A 15,589-nucleotide genomic window follows, 5' to 3' on the forward strand; every position below is an offset into this window, starting at 1 on the left:
CCTCGGGGGGGCAGGTTGTAGGGCATGACCCAAAACACTCATCAGGAACTGGGCAGAATTGTATGTGCAGAATGGCCTTCCATTGTTTTCCCTAAGTTTATTTATTTATTTTTGAGAGAGAGAGTGAGTGAGCACAAGCAGAGGGAGAGAGAATCCCAAGCAGGTTCCACGCTGCCAGCACAGAGCCCAATGTGGGGCTCGATCCCATGAACCATGAGATCATGACCTGAGCTGGAATCAAGAGTCAGATGCTCAACTGACTGAGCCACCCAGGTGCCCCCAGAATAGCTTTCCATCTTAAAATAGAAATAGTAAGCAAGCAGGTCTAGAAGGTCTGGAAGGTACAGAGTACCAGATGAGCTGGTCCATGACCAGTTAACAGAGTTAAAGTCCCTGTTTCATGCATGGGTACCATAGTAAGCCAGCACCACAAGTAGCTGGCAGCCCCCTATGGACCCTCCCCCAGCTGACAGAAAAAAAACATGGTGAAGAGAAATCTTCCCCATGGACAGAACTTCAGGCAACTCAACCGGTTACCTGCTCTCTGTGGAAGGAAGTATGGCGGAGACAGAAACACTGGGATTCATGAGTGGTGGCTAACAGATTGGCTGGCTGGTCAGGGCCTGGAAAGAACAAGATTGGAAATTTGGGAGCCAGGTGGTCTGCGTCATTTGAGATGCGCACAGACTGTGATGACATCCGCGTCCTGTGTGAACACCTCCCCAAGGGCATCCACAGTGAAGGGCATGCTCAGTAATCAAACAGGCAAGTTAACCCACCTGTGGCTGTCGGCCAGCTTCTCTCCCACCACCACGTGCTTCCTTAAAGGGCTGCGTGTAAGGTGGCCATAGTGGCAGGGATGGTGGTTGGGTATGAAGGGGCCATGGTGACAGGGATGGAGGCCATGTACAATGTGGCTGTGGTGATGGGGATAAAAGCCATGTGAACGTGACTGTGGTAAGTAAAGGCTCAAGAGCACAACTTTGCTGCATCAAGACTGACCTGGCTACCACCACTCCTGAGTGACCAACCTGCCAACAGCAGGGGCCAGTGCCAAGCCCCCCACATGGCACCTTCCCTGGAGGGATCAGCTGGGCATTTCTTGGCAAGTTCATTACATTGAACCCCCGCCGTCACGGAAGAATTGCATTGTCCTCACCGGAATGTTGCATGTTCCAAATGCATCCTTGCCTTCCTGTCTATGGAACTTCTGCAGCACCACCATCGATAGACTCAGAGACCACCTTATCTACTGCATGGTCTCCCCACAACATTGCCTCCAACCAATGCGTGCATTTTGCAACAAAGGATGTGCCAGTGGGCTCTCACATGTCCCCTCACCAAGAAGCAGCTGGCCTGTGGGAGTCATGGAGGAGCCTGCCGGAAGGCTCCTTTAGGACACCATCTGGAGGACAATACCTTTTGAGGCTGGAGTGCTGGCCTTCAAAGTGTGCTACAGGCATCAAACTGATGACCGAATATGGTGCCATCTCCCCGCTGTGCAGAATTCACAGGTTTGAGAACCAGCAGCAGACACCTGACGTGTCTGCCACTCCACTGACACCTTCCTACAGAGGTCTTGCATTCCCTCCCAGTCACCTTAGACCCTGTGGGAGCCTACAGGTCCTAGCATCCAGGAAAGAGTGCAAGTATGGTTTCCATTACTGGACGCTAAGAGTGTGCTCCCTGCCACGTGGGCTCTCCACTCACTGAACTAACAGGCAGATAGAAGGGGTCACTGTACCGGGCAGGGAATTGATCCCAATTACGAGAAAGAAATTGGATTGTTGTACGCAGTAGGAGGAAGAAGGACTCCATATGAATCTAGGGGATTCCCTGGGGGTGCCTCCTAGTACCCCTGACCTAAGAGTACTAGTCAATGTTATAACCCAACAAAGATAGGCCCACTAAGAAAGGACTTAGATGCAGCAGGAGTAAAGATTTGGAAAAGAATCATCTGAGAAAGAACCTTACCTGGTCAAGGTACTGGCAGAGGGCAAGGGGGATGCAGAATGGGCAATGGAAGAAGGAGCCCTGATCGTCAACTCAGGTCTCCTGAGCATCACAAAGCAAGGACTTGGGCAGGTATGTCATCAGATTTTTCTCCACTGTCCCATCACACACTTTTTTCCTGTTATCACACGTGAAAAACATATTTGGTGGTAAACATTTTAGACTCCCAATGGGACCAACTAAGGAAGCACATCCATCCCTTAATAAGGCTATAGCTGAGGCCCATGGACCAAACCCCTAATGCCACCTGTTTTTGTAAATAAGGTTTCAGTGGGGCATGGTCACATTCATTGTTTGTGTATCATCCATGGCTATTGCAGCGAAGTCAAATTACATCAAGGATAGTATGGCTCACAAAGCTCACATATTTATTATCTGATCTTTTACAGAAAACGTTGAGCTGGGAATGATGCAGAGAAAAAAGGAACTCTCGTGTACTGTTGGTGGGAATATAAATTGGTGCAGCCACAATTGAAAACAGCACAGAGATTCCTCAAAACGTTAAAAAACAGAACTACCATGTGCAGCAAACCCACTTCCGGGTAATTATGCAAAGGAAATGAAAACACTAACTCCAAAAGGTATATGCACCCAGTGTTCACTGCAGCATTATTTACAATTGACAAGATATGGAAACAAAGTGTCCATCGATGGATGAATGAATATAAACTTGGTGTAGAAATATACAATGGAATATTAGCCATTAAAAAGAAGGAAATCTTGCCATTTGCAACAACATGGATGCACCTTGAGGGCATTATGCTAAGTGAAATAAGACAGGGAAAGAAAATATAGTATGAACTCACTTATATGTGGACTCTAAAAACAAAAACAAAAAAAACCAAACTCCCATATGCACAGCACAGGTAGCTCGTTGCCAGAGGTAGGGGATGGGGTGGGAGAAATGGGTGAAGGGGGTCAAAAGGTAGAAACTTCCAGTTATAAAATAAATAAGTTCTGGGAATACATTGCACAGCATGGCAACTATAGTTAATGATACTGTATTGTATATTTGAAATTTGCTAAGAGAGGAGATCTTAAAACTTTTAATCATGAGAAAAAAATTTCTAACTATACATGGTGACAGATAGTAACTAGATTTGTTGTGATGATTATTTCATAATGGTGACATAGCGAATATCATCATATTGTACACCTGAAACTTGTATAATGTTATATGTCAATTATATCTCAATTAAGAAAAGAAAGAGAGGGTTGGCCAAGCCCTGCTATTACTATTGGGAATCATCGGGCCCCTTGTGGGGACACAAAGTTTTCCCTGAATGAAAGGATGTGGAGGGCAGAAAGGGGCGGGATGTTTAGGATATCTTCCATTTGCCCCTCTAGACCCACTCTGCACCCACCCTGTTCTCTATCTGTTTAGCCACCTCAAGGGCTCTCTTTTCCTCTGACTTCCAGCAACGGGAGGCCTTTAGCAGGAGATTGGAGGCAGAAAGGAGAGTGAGATCTTTCCTGCAGGGTCAGCCTCCCATAGCCAAAAGTCACAGCTTCTGCTGGACAGCCCTCTCCACATGGCCCTTCCAGCAATGTCAGAGTTCCAGAAGCTTCTCCCTCCTCTTGCCCCTTCGGGCCTTGGCACACTAATGGTTCACTGCTGCTATATTCCCTCCATCCTCTCCACACCTTCACGAAATGTCCTTTTATGAAAATCTTCCCAAACTACCACGATTTGAAGGTGTCATCGTATCCCGCAGGAAGCCTGACTGGTACAAAGCATAACTTGGCTTATTTTTTTTCTATAACTGAATCCACCAGGATTGGGTTTAACTTTAGTAGATTTCTGGTAAACTCTGTTAATTCAAGGTTTCACACTCGCCTGCATCACAGACACCTGCCCCTGCCTTCTCTGAGGTTCTAAGTAGAGTGACCCTATGACTGACTTGTGGGGGAGACTCCCAGTTGACACCTGCTGTCTCAGGATCATTATTAATAGTGTCCCCTTCACTCTCAGAGTCCCGGGTTAGACAGTAAGTGATGTGGTGACCCTGTATAGAATATGCTGGGTCTGCCTAGAGGATGATCTTATTCTTTGTCTAGACTCTCCAGCTGGCATCAGCCACACTCTGCCTTATCTAGTATGGTCCTGAGATGTTAATCCTTGAAGACTCCAGTGGCATCCTCCTCCTCTGTCCTGAGCACAGAGCCTTCCCTGTTCTCTTTCTCTTAGTTTCTTCTGCCTCCTGTTCTAGGCCCTTGGGACTTATCAGTGAACAAGACAGGAAGGGGGGGGAAAGGTCCTGCTTGCAAGTACTTTTTCTTCTTTCTATTATTCTAAATGATGTTTTCATGGCTATGAGGTTTCCTCTGAATACCGCTTTGTATGCACTCCTCAGGTTTTCATGTGGATGTTCTTACCCAGCTTTAGTTCTTTGCTCTTTTTTTTTCTTTTTTAATATTTAAATTTTAATTAGTTAACATACCATGCAATATTGGTTTGAGGAGTAGAATTCAGTGATTCATCACTTACATGGAACACCCAGTGCTCATCCCAACAAGTGCCCTCCTTAATACCCATCATCCATATAGCCCATCCCCCATTCACCGCCCTCCATCAACCTTCAGTTTGTTCTCTATCCTCAAGTGTCTCTTATGGTTCACTTCCCTCTCTTCTCCCCCACCCCTGCCACCCCCGCTTCCCATATGTTCATGTTTTGTTTCTTAAATTACACATATGAGTAAAATCATATGGTATCTGCCTTTCTCTGATTGACTTATTTCACTTAGCATAATACCTTCTAGCTCCATCCATGTTGTTACAAATGCTAAGATTTCACTCTTTTTGATGGCTGGGTAATATTCCATTGTATATATATACCACATCTTCTTTATCCATTCATCAATCAATGAACATTTGGACTCTCTCATTAGTTTAGCTATTGTTGATAATGCTGCTATAAATATTGGGGTGCATGTACCCCTTGGAATCTGTATTTTTGTATGTTTTGGGTAAATACCTAAGAGTACAATTGCTGGTATGTAGGGTAGTTCTATTTTTAGTTTCTTGAGGAACCTCCACACTGTTATCCAGAGTTCTCTCAACTCTGTTGAGCAACCCAGTTTCAGTTCGAATCCCTCTTCTTCTCTAGGATTATTTAGAAGGATTTTGCTTCTTGTGTTCAAGACTTTTTTTTTTACTATGCTTTTACTGTATGTATGTATGTTCCTGACACCTTCTCTTATTTAGTCCTTATAGCAACTCATGCAACAGAATACCAGTCCCACTCCACATATGAGAAAACAGAAGTCCAGAAAGGGCCAGCAGTTAAGGGTCCTAAGGACAGACTGGGGATCCCAGCCTAACCCAGAAGGCTGGGAGAGCACACACTTCCCTGCCCTGAGAGAACAGGCTCTCCACAAAACATCTTTCTGGGCAGCTGTTGTCAGCCCTGTCCTGAGCCTTGCTTCTTCTCAGTGGATGACAGCAGAGGGATGAGACTGTCTGGTTAGGGATGCACAGTCTCTCTCTCTCAGGCTGAGAAGCCACCCCTCAGATCCCAGCAGCATCCCGGGCCATGCTTGACCCTCCTTCCAGTGCAGCAGAGGGAAAAGTATGCTGGCAGGGAGGCAATCTATTGCCTATTGTCCCAAAGGCATTGGAGTGACCGAAAGCCAAGGAGTACAGGGCAAGTGGTGGGTGTCAGGTAAGAAGCTAGGACCATTAGGTGGCCACTTTCAATAGAGCCAGTGTTGGGGGGAGCTTTTCTTTCTTTTTTTATTTATCTATTGTGGGGAGAGTGCAAGCAGGGGAGGGGCAGAGAGAGGGGGACAGAGGATCCTAAGTGGGCTTTGCACTGACAGGCTGACAGCAGCAAGCCTGATGCATGGCTCAAACTCATGAACCACAAGATCGTGACCTGAGCCAAAGTCAGATGCCCAACTGACTGGGCCACCCAGGTGCCTGGGGGTGAGCTTTTCTTTTTTTTTTAAATCTTTTTTTTTTTGAAGTTTTTATTTATTTTTGAGAGACAGAGAGAGACAGAGCACAAGCGGTAGAGGGACAGAAAGAGAGGGAGACACAGAATCTGAAACAAGCTCCAGACTCCCAGCTGATAGCACAGAGCCTGACACAGTGCTCGAACTCACGAACTGCGAGATCATGACCTGAGCTGGAGTCAGATGCCTAACCAACTGAGCCACCCAGGCACCCTCGGGGGTGACCTTTCCTGATAGGTGACATGAGTCAGACTGTGTGGCATTTTGGGACTGGAAGGAGGCTTCCCAGCTGAGGGAACAGCGAGGGCCTGGAACAGGGGATGAATGACCTGTGCGCACGAGAGAATGGAGCTCATACCTCTGAGAATGGCCCTGAGGTCTTTCACACTGTCTCCTGGCCTATGCTCTTTGTTCACACGCATGCGTACAGATGTATACACACACCTGCCCAGAACATGCTGGGTCATTCTGATAACATCCTGAACCAACGTGGCCATCGGTAGGTTTTGGGGATAATGGAGCATGTACCAACCCTGGGAGTTCACCCCACCTGCAGGTCCAGTATCAGCACCAGCTGGTGGCAGATCGAGGGTCCTGGCCCTGCCAGATGAATGCATGATGCACCCAGCCTCTCCGGCCCCTCTCCTGATCTGTTCAATGGGCGGATCGGCCCAGAAGGCCCCAGAGTCTCCGCAGTCCGGCACAGTCTGACTCACTCTGCAAACAAGTAACACACAGTTCATTTTCTTCATCTGCTGATGACAAGACAATCTTGAAAAATCCTGTTACGTTGGGAGGGGTGACAGAAAGGCCATCTGGGCAACACCCGTCCCTAAGGCCAGTGATCATTCACTTTCCAGCTGTGTTTTTAGGAGTAAATAATTAAGGCTCCAAATGCTCTCAAGAGGGTGGCTCTGTGGCTGTCCTTGGTGGTGACCCTGCGGCAGAGCCCCCTCTGATTAAGCTCTCTTACCCTGGCTGGAGTCCCACTTGCTGGTCCCGGCCATGGTCACTTTACCTCAGATAACAGGTCAATGCCTGGGCTGCGGTTCTCAGATCCTCTGTGGCATCCCCTTGCCTCACCCACTTCTCTGCTGTCCTGTAAGCACCTGTCCTGTGCTTGGTGGTTTGTAGAGGCCATCCTCATCCGTTCTCATACTTGCCGGGGAGCTGGGCTTTCTCAGCCCCATTTCACAGAAGAGAAAACTGAGGCTTAGGGAGGCAAAGGGGCTTTCAGGGTCACAGGCCAGACAGAGGGGATTCCTCAGTATTCCTGTTCCCCCAATGAAATGCACCCTCCACCTCAGCTCCTCAGCTCTAAACCCTACATCCAGTACAGTCCCTCTCTGGGCTCCAGACTCCCATCTGTGGAAGGGACAGGTATCCAACAGGGCCCTAACCCCTTCAGCCTGCTACCCTCTTGTGCTCCAAGGATCAGCAAATGGCTCTCTTGCTGCCCCCAGAGCTGGATACTGAGGGCCATGCCATGGCTCTCTTCCTCCCCACTGCCTCTAACTGATAGCTCTAGAGCTCTGCCTGTGCAGCCTCCTGGAGCTCCCTCCTGTTGTCAGGCATGCACCCAAGCCCAGCCACCCAGACTCCTCCTGCCCCAGACATTTTCTAAAGTGAAAAGCCTACCAAGTCACTTCCGCTTAGGGGCAATCACTGCGCCTCCAACCACAGAGCTCTGGTTCTGGCTGGGTGGGCTCCCCACATGCTTCTCTTCTGCCTGATCCCTGTCCTACCCACTTGTGATAGAAGGTTTTGCAACCCGTTCGCCATGCCCTTAGTCTGGTAACAGCACCTCAGACTTTCCTTGGCGAATGTTCACCTGCACCCCCATGGTGGGTATGTAACCCAGACCTATGATGGTGTATACAACAATTAGTTTGGGAATGCAAGAATTCCTGGACAATCTGAGGGATGTCCCCGGGACTTCTGCTGGGATCTCTGGGGAGGGGTGCTGCTGCCCACTGGGGTTGCTGTCAGTAACATATAAGCTTGGGACTGCCAGGGGCCAGCAAGTAAGGGAAACTGACCTGAAGCCAAAGCAGAGCTGAGGGACTGCACACAGGATCCAAGCACCTGGACCTGAACCTACCCCTGCAATTTTGAGTTACGTGAACCAGCGAAGTCCCTTTATGACTTGCACTGGTTTGCATTTTTTTTCCTCCCAGTTACACGGCATCCAGATCAGTTCTAGGAAGAGTGGGTGGCTTCCTCCACTTGTTCCCATTTATCTGTTGTTCTTTGCGGCTCAGTGAGGATTCACATCTGCCACCCAGCTTCACCGTGAGCTGTCAAGGGCAAGGATGGAGCCTGACTCATCATCATCCTTCACTGCCAGCATGAGGCTGGTGCATGGTCTGCCTAGGAGGGATCCAAGGGGGAGAGGAAGCCATGAGGGATATTTTCTGAGCGGATCCCCATCCTTGCTTTTGGTGTTACTGCGTTCCCTCTTGATCACCTCAGGAAAGAGACAAGATTCCTCCTTTTGGGAAAGAGAAGTAATGAGAAAGGAAGGGTTCTCACTGCTTCTGCAGGCTCTCTCAGACTGAGCCCACCTGTGACCTTCAAACACTCAGTGAGTGTGATGGATGGATGTAGTGTTGGACCACCCAGAATCTTCCCTTTTTCCCATCTGAGGATGCTCCCTTCACCTCTCATTCTAGGTGGTTCCAGGGTGAACCCCTGTCCTCAGCTCCCAGGACTGGTCCTTGAGTGGGGAAGTGAGCTCATGTGTCTAACCTCACCAGGGTGGTGCATTGTATAGACCCGGCCACTAGGCCTGGGCACCTGCCTGACAGACCACAGGAGGTGGGGTGAGAGGGAGACAGCACCATGAAGATGCTATTTGAGCCCCTGGATCTACTTTTTGAGAATAGACCATTTCCTTCTTTTTTGCTCAAGTTGATGTCTTAGTCAGTCAGGCTGCCGTAATAAAATAGCCAGGTGATTCAAACAGCAGACATTTATTTTTCACAGCTCTGGAGGCCAGGAAGTCAAGATTAGAGTGCCAGCAGATTCGGTTCTTTTAGTTCTTGGTGAGGGTCCTATTCCTGGAACATAGACCGAGCCTTCTTGCCGTGTCTTCCCGTGGCCTTTCCTTGGTGGCCCGTGTGTGGAGAGAGAGCAATCTCTTGTAAGAACTCAAATCCCACCGAGCGGGTCCCCCACCCTCATGACCTCATCTAAATCTAATCACCTCATCTAAATCTAAGTCCCCACCTCCAAACACCATTACACTGGGAGTTAGGGTTTCAACACATGAATTTTGAGGGGATGAAGACATTCAGTCAAATGGCCAGTTTGAGGTGCGTTCTTGGTCCAAGAACTGAACAGAGGCCTGAGGTCAGAACTGTGTGGGACTCCAGGCCAGCCTCGTGGCTGATTTAGGGTTTTAGGGGACAAAAGGCAGAAGACGGCCCACCAAAGTCCTGTGCTCAGTGGAGATCTTGGAAGTCCCATCAAAATGGAGCCATTGAGTGGCCCCAGTCACAGGATTACAGGGATTTCTTTGATGGCAAATGAGAGAACACAGAGTCACATCCCCCAGTATCTTCATTGTGCCAGGTGTGAAAGACTGGTAGGGGCACCTGGGTGGCTCAGTCGGTTAAGTGCCCAACTTCAGCTCAGGTCATGATCTCACAGTTTGTAATTTTGAGCCCCAAGTCGAGTTCTGTGCTGACAGCTTGGAGCCTGGAGTCTGCGTCAGATTCCGTGTCTCCCTCTTTCTCTGCCCCTCCCCCGCTCACACTCACACGCGCTCTCAAAAATAAATAAACATTAAAAAATAATAATAAAAGAAAAGCACCTGGTATGAAGTCCCATGGTCAGCCAGCATCCCTGAAATGGGCAATCACGGTGACATGCCTGTGTGTGTGTAGGGTTGGTGGGAGCCAAGGTAGGGCTTTCCTTCCGGGAAAGGCTTTTCTGTGCTTGCTTGTTAGCAGTATCTCTGCCATGATTCCATCTGTGCACATGGGCATGCCAGGCTGGAGGGCTAAGAGTCTGGATGTTGGCCTATTTTCAGTTATTTTTGCTCACCAACATCTGCAGACCCACGAGAAGATCCAAAGTATTTCGCTCCATAGACTGAAATTGGTCAGCCTCGTGACATGGGACAATTTGCATCCCTGGAAGACACAGACAGCCTTGTTCTCCCTGCCCTGGCTTCTCCGCCACAGAGCAGGTCAGCCAGGCGGGCTGTGCCAAGAGGCCAGCCCCGCGTGTGCCTCCATAGCTTTTGGCCTCACAGGGCCGGCCGGGGCCTAAGTCACAGGCCTGCAACTGGTCACTTTGCAGGCATGACAGGAGGTCCGCACTGTTCTTCCTGGGCTGGGGTGGGGCTGTCAGCTTCCCAGGAGCAGGAGGCCCTTTGGACAAGAAGGCTTTCCTGCCAGGCTTGAAAGCTTTTGATTTCTTCTTTACGGGAGGATGATGAAAATATTCTCCAACGGATTGCAGTGATGGTTGCACAGTTCTGAGAATATACAAAACCATTTTACGCTGCATGTCGTTGGATTATATGCCAACAAAGCCGTTATCATTATCAATACAACCAAATGCAGTGAGGAGTAGACACTACATAGTATCTTTGTAGCCCTTGTTGCCTACTGAATCACACAGCCTGTGCTCACCCGATTCTCAGAGTTGCACAGCATTTCATGGTGGAATGAAATGTTCCACACTCTTCATGAAACCAGGCCTCTGTTGATACATATTGCCAAATTGCTCTCTGGAAGGCTGTACTAACTGACACTTTCTTAGTGTGTCCGATAACTGCTATCCTCCATTTTATGGAAGGGATGCTGTTTTGCTCAAGGCCATACCTAACAAGGCAGCACAGAGCTGGAGTGCAAACCTGCTTAGTCCAGCTCTGGGCCAGAGGTCTGCTCCCTGGTGTCCACATCTGCCCCCTCTGGGCCCTGGGGTTGTTGTTTTACCAGAAGTCTGTGGTCTGTACATCTGTCTGTGCCTGGAGGGGCGCCTGGGTGGCTCAGTCAGTGAAGCGCACACCTTTGGCTCAAGTCATGATCTCACGGCTTATGGGTTCGAGCCCCCATGTTGGACTCTCTGCTGTCAGTGCAGAGCCCTCTTCAGTTCCTCTTTTTCCCTCTCTCTCTGCCCCTCTTTCACTTGCTCTCTCTCAAAAATAAGTAAACATTTTTAAAAAACAAAACAAACCAGGGGCGCCTGGGTGGCGCAGTCGGTTAAGCGTCCGACTTCAGCCAGGTCACGATCTCACGGTCCGTGAGTTCGAGCCCCGCGTCGGGCTCTGGGCTGATGGCTCAGAGCCTGGAGCCTGTTTCCGATTCTGTGTCTCCCTCTCTCTCTGCCCCTCCCCCGTTCATGCTCTGTCTCTCTCTGTCCCAAAAATAAATAAACGTTGAAAAAAAAAATTAAAAAAAAAAAAAAAAAAAAAACCAAAAAACACTTGCTAATATCAGACCATCACATGTGGGGGAGGGAGGTTGTATACGCTGTTACAGATTATAAATTTAAAAGTCGGGGCGCCTGGGTGACTCAGTCTGTTAAGTATCCGACTTCAGCTCAGGTCATGATCTCACCATTCAGAGTTCGAGCCCCATGTCGGGCTCTGTGCTGACAGCTCAGAGCCTGGAGCCAGTTTTGGATTCTGTGTCTCCCTGTCTCTCTCTCTGCCCTTCCCCTGCTCGCGCTCAGTCTCTCTCTCTCTCTCTCTCTCTCTCTCTCTCAAAACTAAACATTAAAAAACTTTTGTTCAAAAAAAAAGAAAAAAGTCTTCAAGACATACCAACCAAAGGCAATGGGTAAATGGTGTTGGTATCCTGATTTAAACCAACAAGCTATAAAAAGACGCTTTTGACACAATCGAGGAATATTGAATATACTCCAATACGTATCAATATTAAAGATGAGGTGAGTGTTAGATAATATTAATACATTGCTATTAATTTTGTGTGGTGTGATACTGCTATTACAGTCTTAAGAGCTTTACACATAATGAATTATTAATGAATCAAATCATAGCAGGACGTGTTCCAATAAAACAAAAACTGGAAAGAGAGTTAAGACAAAATCAGTTACACATCAATAATTGTTGACTCTGGGGAATGAGTATGAAGGGGTTCAGTCGACTATTTTTGAAATTTTTCAGAACAAAAAAAGCACATGTGGACGTGTATGTCATTGCGTGGGGATACATATTTGCCGAGACCCAAAATATTTTCTAAAGATAATATTGCTAAGGTTAAAAACTGCACCCTCTGGTTTCCATTTACAAGAAAAGAAAGACGGTTTTTGGAGACAGGTCGAGTCATTCCAGAAAGTGTGCAACACCTGGACGAGCTGGTAGAGTGGAGAAGCCCTGTGAGCTGGTAGATCCCCCCTTACCTCCCACACTCCACCGAAAGTCAAAGTGAGGGTGACAGTTGGCTGTCAGGTTCCAGAAACAGGTGGTGGTACCACCCACATCCCAGGAGGAAGCTCAGGCAGTTCACAAAGATCAGTGCTTGGAGGACCACATCCCAGGAAGGACACGCCTCCACGGTGCACGGCTTGTGAAAGTAATGAATGCAGTCTCAGTGACTGGGCGGGCCACCTGGGAGTCCCCAGACACAGCCGAGAGACGAGTGACAGGGACCAGGGAGAGGGCAAACATGCGCAAGGGTCAACCTCCCCAGGTGAGCCAGTGCCCCCACCCACTCAAGGACAAAATGTGTGAGTGGTTCAGGCACACCTGCCTTCAGGCAGGGCTGGAGCCAACACAGATCTCCTTTCCTGTTTTATCTACACTCTTGGATTCTCCCCACTGGGGTGAAGCTGGCACAGGCAACACCCCCGTCCTATATCCTAATACCTGAGGGACTGGAAGAAAACTTTTTTCTGATGGTTCCGGCCAAACTCCTCCGGGATGACACTCACTGGTTGTTATCAGCCCAGGTACAGTCCAGACTCCATCCCTATGTTCCCAGTGGAGCCCTCATTGTCCAGACCTGGGCCATGTGCCCACCACAGCAGCCAGGAGGGAAGGCAGCCCCATGGGATCCAAGAGGCTAAGAGGAGAGAAGGGATAGTTCCACAGAGGAATCCAGGGTGTTGATCCCAGAGGGAAGGAAAACAGGCCTGAACTCCCCCACTGCCCATCAGTCGCTCCAGAAATCACGGCTGCCTACGTGCCAAGTAAATGCCCAGGCAGACCCTCCCTGAAGCTAGAAGGGGCCAGGAGGTTCTTGCGTCCCCACTGCCTTAACAAACATGGAAACCAGGACACACATGACATAAGAATGGCTCTGGGTCTGCTCTGGGGCCCAGACGCGGCCTCATGGAGCTGGACGGACCCTTGTATAGGATGCTTTTCACTGCCCTATCTGCATGGCCCACCCAGAAACGCTCCTCTCTATCAGAGAGTGGAGAGGGATGCCAGAAGAGTCCTGGACCCCAAACCTTCACCCTCTGTCCCTGCCCCAGGCTCTAAAAATCATAGCCAAATGCCGCTGCTAGACTGGACAACATGGAGGTGACATTAGCCACCACACTCAAAGAGCCCCTCCTCTACCCACTCCCAGAATCTACAGGACATCAGCAGTGTATGGAATAGTCAGTTCAGCTGCCCATGGGGCCAGGCAGGAAACCAAGGCTAAAAGGACAGCCAGCACCCAGCCTGGAGGGAAGCACAGGGAGGACATGGAAGGCAAGCCCCTCTCAGGACACAGCCACACTCAAGCACTGGGAAACCATCACCAGAATTGCTAGCTCATCTGATTGGTGACGAGAAACTGGAAGCCCAGGACACCCCCTGGGCCCTTCTTAGTCTCGTCTTAGTAGACAAAAAGGTAAGAAAACAGGAATGCGGCATCAGAGTCGACATTAGTGGTACTAGAGTGACCAATTGCCACCCCCGCCTGGCTCGCCCAGGACTGAGGGGTTCCCTGGAGTGTGGGAACTTCAGTACTAACCCCAGAACGGTCCCAGTGAAACTCAGACAACTAGTCACCTTGGGTCACACCCTCAGACAGGATGACAGAGCATTTCCTAAAGGGAGTGGGGAGGGCTGGGTCAGCCTCAGAGGTGCCCAGCCAGAGCATTACCATTCTGAGACCTCAAGGGGCAGGATCCAGAGAGGGCAGTGTGGGAGAGGCCGCCAGACCCAAGCTAAGGCCTTAGGGAGAAGATTTCTATCCTGACCTCACCCCTCCTTCTCCAGACCTCCTGCTGGCCAGAACCAACCAGAAGCCAGAGGGCCTGGGACCCCTGGGAAGGTCAGCCTCCCAGGGCACAGAGTGGGGGAGGGGTAAAGAAATGGATCTGGTGCCCTTTTGTCCCACAGGAGATGCTTGCCTTATGTGATGGAGCCAGAAAGAATTCACTGCTCGGAGTAGGCTGAGCTTCTGCTGTGCAGGTGTTACTATCACCAGCTCCTGCGTCTGGGCCAGAGAGCCTCCAGGGCCCTCACCTCCTGGGGTCAGCTGCTGCTCTCCATTCACCAATGCCAACAGCCAATGCGTGCAATCCCAGATTTCTGCTCGCCCGCAAGGACAGACCCCCACTGTCTCCTGGCTGGGCAGAGCAGAGGCCCAGCTCTGCCTGGGTGCAATGGCACCGGAAGTGCGTTGACAGTGCTGGCATTTCTGGGCCACATCCGGGCTTCTTCACAGCACAATTCTTTCTTTCTCTTTTTCTTTCTTTCTGTCCCTCTTTATTTCTTTCTCTCTCTCTTTCTTTCTCTTTCTTTCTTTCTTTCTTTCTTTCTTTCTTTCTTTCTTTCTTTCAATTTTTATATATCTAGGGGAGCCTGGGTGGCTCAGTCGGTTGGGTGTCAAACTTCAGCTCAGGTCATGGCCTCGCTGCTCTGTGCTGCAAGCTCGGAGCCTGGAGCCTGCTTCGGATTCTGTGTCTCCCTCTCTCTCTTCCCTCTTCTCTGCTCATGCCTCTGTCTGTCTGTCTCTCTCTCTCTAAAATAAATACACATTAAAAAATTTATTTTTAAGTTTTTATATATTTGTTTTGAGAGAGAGAGAATCCCAAGCAGGCTCCATGCTGTCTGCAGAGGTGGATGTGGGGCTCAAACTCACAAACTGCTTGTGAGATCATAACCTGAGCCGAAATCAAGAGTCAGACGCCTAACTGACCAAGCCACCCAGGAGCCCCCACAATTCTTTCTAATCCAAAGATCAAACTCTGGCTACAAAACGGTATTTGTGGTATAACCATATTATTGTTTAAATAATGACTACCAATGCAAAGAATATTGTTTTGGGGAGGTCGCAAAAAAACTTGATAGGATTAACCCTTACAAGATTCTTTTTTATTTCCTTCCTAAAATGAATGTGTATCTTTCCTGGAAGAACAAAGTTATACAGATTTATAATTAACTTTGTTATTTTGTTAAATTAATTTCCAGTCATAAAAGAATATGGGAGCTCAGGCTTGTAACAGAACTCCTCCTCAGTCCCTGCAGAAGAGAGAAAGAAGTTGGAAAAAGTCCGTGGCTCCAAGGAACTCTTTAGGAAGGTCACCTCCATGCTGAGCTGAAAGGGAAGGGAGGGCCTCAATGCTGGCCTTAGGGATGGGAGAGTGGGGGCAGCCATCTGGTAACCCAAAATGAGCCAGACAACGCTTCCCCTCTCCCATGCCCCGG

The sequence above is a fragment of the Prionailurus bengalensis genome, chromosome A1, assembly GCF_016509475.1.
Source record: "Prionailurus bengalensis isolate Pbe53 chromosome A1, Fcat_Pben_1.1_paternal_pri, whole genome shotgun sequence".
Classification (NCBI taxonomy): Eukaryota; Metazoa; Chordata; class Mammalia; order Carnivora; family Felidae; genus Prionailurus; species Prionailurus bengalensis.